Source organism: Sapajus apella, unplaced genomic scaffold (assembly GCF_009761245.1).
Source record: "Sapajus apella isolate SASKATOON/1434 unplaced genomic scaffold, GSC_monkey_1.0 scaffold28, whole genome shotgun sequence".
Classification (NCBI taxonomy): Eukaryota; Metazoa; Chordata; class Mammalia; order Primates; family Cebidae; genus Sapajus; species Sapajus apella.
This window is the reverse complement of record NW_022436968.1, coordinates 23,402,615-23,407,896: the sequence shown is the minus strand read 5'-3', so window position 1 is coordinate 23,407,896 and position 5,282 is coordinate 23,402,615.

The following is a 5,282-nucleotide window of genomic DNA, read 5'->3' as shown; positions in this document are numbered from 1 at the left end:
TCAAAAAAAAAAACAATCACAAAACAACACACAAAAAAACCCCAGTGTTCTTGTTAGTGCTTTGGGTCCTGGAGTTGGAAGCCTTTAATATTAAATATGCTGCTGTACACCTGGACCCCCACTGATTCTCGGGTTTGAATGCTGGCTCTCCTGTGTATTAACTTACGAAACCTTGACCAGGCCACTTACCGTCTCTGCATCTCAGTGTCCTTGTCTCTCAAAGGGGCCTTCACTAGGTGATTGTGAGTAGATAAATGAATATGGGTAAAGCTCTTACAATAGTCCCTGACCCATGTTAAATAGAAACCCCATCCCTATACTGCTGAAATTTAAATTCTTCTTAGGCAAACAGGCAAAAAGCAATAAAGTGATAATTATGCAAAACAGTTACAAATTGTGGTAAGTGCTATGAAGGTTGAAATAAGGCTTAAAGAGAGAATGGGGAGGGAACCTACTTAAGTGATTAGGTGGTCAGGGAAGGCTTTCCCAAGGAGGTAACCTTTCAGCTAAAAGCTAAAGGATAAATAGGTCTAAGGAACATCTTAATCTCAGCATTATCAAAAGCTGAAGGAAACACCTTTAAGGCATAGGGAATATCAAATGCAAATGGCCAGAAATGCATTTCAGATGGAATTCCTACAATATCTGCAATTGTAGAATTCCTTAACATGAATGTCTCATATTTACAAAAACATGATAGCAAGTGACATACATGATGAGACATGAACATGTGTCAAATACACACTCCTGAACATTGCTCAGCATTTAATTGAGCTGTGCCCATGTGTTACAATGGTTTACTAATGCGTGCAACTTTACATAAACGAACACATGTAGACCTGATTTTTTCTAAAAGACGAATGAGTTCAATCTGAGCAGAGGTCACCAGGAAACCTGTGCTCATTCTAATCTATGTCCTGTCCTCTCCAAATGCTGTTCATCTTGGGCCTCTCAGTTTAACATTGTCATTTCCCTGTGGAAATGCTTTTCTAAAAGACTAATGCACGCCTAAACCTTCTTAATTAGTATACATATAAAATAAGAAAGAAATGTCTTTGGAACCCCTAACATAATTTCACTAAACTCTTCAGTGTCACAGAACAGTTTGAAAAGCACTACTGCAAAAAGATTCCACATGGGACAAAGTGAATTTTCCACCATCCTCCATTCTTCAGTGACTAGTTTCATTTCATTCATTCACCAAACAAATGTACTGAGCTCTGTGCTCGTTACTCTTTATCCCATGCTTTCCTCCTGCCCTCACCTATTCTCCATTCTTCTCTGCCCTGGGGAGGGAGGTGGGAGTGGTCCCCTAAGGGCTGCATCATCCAGGATCTCTGCCCTCTGGCTTCCGTTTCCCTATAGGCAGTGGGAGCAAGGGGTGACTCTGGCAGTGACTGGGAACTAGAGCTCCTGCTGGGTGCTCCTCTTAGGCACCTTCAGTGCTCACCAGCTCTAGTAATGGCCTCTCCTCTCCTCTGTAGGCTAATTGCTCCCCTTTTTTGCTAGTCTCTTGATGCTTCAGCATCTTTTGTGGGTTTCCCTAACCTTGCCCTCACTTCTGTAAATTGCCCCATCTCTTCAAAATCCAAAATGAATGTGCTTTTTTTTTTTTTTTTTTTTTGAGACAGAGTTTCACTCTTGCTACCCAGGCTGGAGTGCAGTGGCGCGATCTCGGCTCACCGCAACCTCCGCCTCCTGGGTTCAGGCAATTCTCCTGCCTCAGCCTCCTGAGTAGCTGGGATTACAGGCACGCGCCACGACGCCCAGCTAATTTTTGTATTTTTAGTAGAGATGGGGTTTCACCATGTTGACCAGGATGGTCTCGATCTCTCGACCTCGTGATCCACCCACCTCGGCCTCCCAAAGTGCTGGGATTACAGGCGTGAGCCACCGCGCCCGGCCTGAATGTACTTTCTGTTTTTTCTTTTGCCTGCTAAGACCTGCCTCAAGTAAGCCTCTACTATGTTCTAGACCATCCCTTTCCAATAAATACATAACAGGAGCCATATATATATATGTGTGTTTATATATATATATATATATAAACACACACATATATATATACTTTTAAATTTTCTAGTAGCCATGTGAAACAGTAAAAAGATGCAGATATAATTAATTTTAATAATATATTTAACTCAATACATGCTAAACATTATCATTTTAACATGTAATCGTTATAAAAATATATTACTGAGGTAGTTTACATTCTCTCGCTCTCTTTTTTTTTTTTGAGACACCAGGCTGGAGTGCAGTGGCACAATCTCAGCCCACTGCAATCTCTGCCTCTCAGGTTCAAGTGATTCTTGAGCCTCAGCCTCCTGAATAACTGGTATTACAGGCACGCACTACCATGCCCAGCCAATTTTTTTGTATTTTTAGTAAAAGGGGTTTTGCCATGTTGGCCAGGCTGGTCTCAAACTCCTGGACTCAAGTGATCTGCCCGCCTCCCAAGATGCTAAGATTATAGGCATGAGCCATCACACCCAGCCTACATTCTCTTATTGATACTAGATTGACAAAATCTGATGTGTATTTTATACTTGCAACAAATCTCAATTGGAATTGATCACATTTCAAGTGCTCAATATCCACATGTAGCTGGCAGCTACCATACTGGACAATGTAGTTCTGGATACTGATTTAGGGCTGGAGATAGATGCAAAACACAGACCCTAACATCTTGAAGTTGATGGTCCAGTAAGAAAGATAGACACACAACCCACCAGGAAACAATGCAGCAAATGCATAATTAATGCTGTGTATAAGATGCTGTGGGAATAGAGCTCTTCCTATCAGTGGGGTTTATTGAGAGATAACAGATATTAACACCTGAGCAGATGATGAATAATAAGGATTTTGCCAAGAAAAGAAGAGGGTGGAGAGGACAATGCGAGCAGACAGAGAATCCTTACCTTTCCATCTACCTTTGCTGTATCAGCTCTTCTCTGACTATGTACCTGAGACAGGCACCTTGCACACCGAGAGTGCACTTTGATCTTGCTACTCTGTTCCAGGTTTGGATGGACCTCTGCAGTGTTAACACAGGCTCTAGGAGTGTAAGTTTTCAAAGGAAACACAACTAGGAAATAAGGGTGAGATACGAATGTGGTGGAATGCCTATAAACAGGCATGCTGAGAGAGCCTGGTGCCATTTTCCTAAGGTAATGGAACTCTGGCCACTGATAGGCTTCACTGGCTCAGGTTCCTGGGCACAAAGCCTAACTTTATTTTCCTCATCTAATCTGTTTCCTTTGCTATTCAAAAAGCATTGTCACTGGCCAGGCATTAAAGCTCATTGTTCCTAACCTTTGGCAGCATTTTGGTTGCTATTGTTTTTCATCTTTTCCCCTTATAAGAGCTCATTTCTATAGTGGTCCCAAGGACTTCAGGACCAGCACTGACATCCCTGCAGACTATCTCTCTCATCTGAAAATTCTACTACTTTTAGTCAAATATGTCTCTCTTTTCCCATTTCAAAACTCAGATGCTCTACAGGATAGCTCAAAAAGTTCTTATTTTGGGCAGGCATGGTGGCTCATGCCTTTAATACCAGCACCTGGGGAGGTGAGGTGGGAGGATGGCTTGAGACCAGGAGTTTGAGAGCAGCCTGGGCCACATAAGGAGACCCTGTCTCTACAAAAAATTTAAAAAGTAGCCAGGCATGGTGGCATGCACCTGTAGTCCCAGCTACTTGGGAGGCTGAAGTGGAAGGATCGCATGAGCCCAGGAGGTTGAGGCTGCAGTGAGCCATGATCACGCCACTGCACTCCAACCTGTGTGTCAGAGCAAGACTCTGTCTCAGAACAAACAAACAAACAAACAAACAAACAAGAAGTTCTTATTTTTGTACCAGAGGCAATGTTTGTTCTCTACTCTTTGAAGAAAGGTTATAACTTAAGTGACCCAAGCCCAAGGAATGGTCACATATTTTCTGCTCTAACTTACCTTCTCAGCATACTTTGTTAGATATTTTTGGAAGATTCACCTCAGTCTCCTAAATCTCCAAACTTCAGTTTTCTAACATAAAAGTACCTCACACACATAAGAGCATCAACATAGAGCTACTCACCTTTCAAGCTTAGGGCCTCCTGTGAGGTTCTCTGATCCACTTTGGGAAGTCATCAGTTCCCTGCAGACCTCTTTGCGTAACTCCGTGATACTTAATAGCTGGTGAGGATTTTTAAGGATACCCAAATAGTAATTGGAGAGGAAAGGAGGATAACTATTCTTAGATACTAAAAAAGAAGTATGCACTTAACTCAGGCAAACATTCTGGTGCCTTTCTTTATGAGCAGAATCCTGATTGCCAGGAGGTTGGAGAGCCATGGCTGTTTATATCCTTTGTCTGCAGCAGTCAGAGGGTATACACTTGTATCCTTATTTTCCTTGTCTCCTTCTTAAATCGACCATAAATCATGTTCAACACCGAGCTTTCTGCAAAAATTCCCTGTGGTTTCTTTCAGTCTCTCACTCCAACAATCACATCATGATTCCCATTGGCAATAATGTCAGCATCTGTTCTCCATACCAGCAGTATTTGCAAATACTTTGAGACCATGCCCTTGATTACTACTCAAAAGTTCAACTTCTGTTTTCTCAGAGCCAAAACACATATTGTATTATCCAGTTTAAATCGTTTCCAATCCTCAACTGGGCTGCAGGCTTCATCAGTTCCTCCCATTACTCATATAATGTTTTTATGCTTTTAATTCTTCCCTTTCGATTCACTCATGTAGAGATGATTAACCTTGGTCTTGAACATTGCTACCCTTCCCACTCTGAGCTGTGCTTCATTCCCTCCTTAAGGATCTCTTCCATCCATGAGGTTGTGGATTCTAAGAGGTCCCTTTACTCCCCAAAGCAGTTTATTCATGCCACCTTTTTGTTTTTCCTCTCCATGGTCTAAAGTAGATTTCAGAAAATAAATAAATAAGATCTCACTACGCCAGGAATTAGGCAACAACTGTATATAAAGAATCAGTTATGGCTGGGTGCTATGGCTCACACCTGTAATCACAACATTTTGGGAGGCCAAGGCAGGCAGTTCATGAGGTCAAGAGATGGAGACCATCCTGGGCAACATGGTGAAACCCCATCTTTACTAAAATACAAAAAAATAGCCGGGTGTGGTGGCACGCGCCTACAATCTTAGCTACTCGGGAGGCTGAGGTAGGGGAATCGCTTGAACTCCAGAGGCGGAGGTTGCAGTGAGCTGAGATCGTCCAGCCTGGCAACAGAGCAAGTCTCCATCTCGAAAAAAATCAGTTATTCTTAAA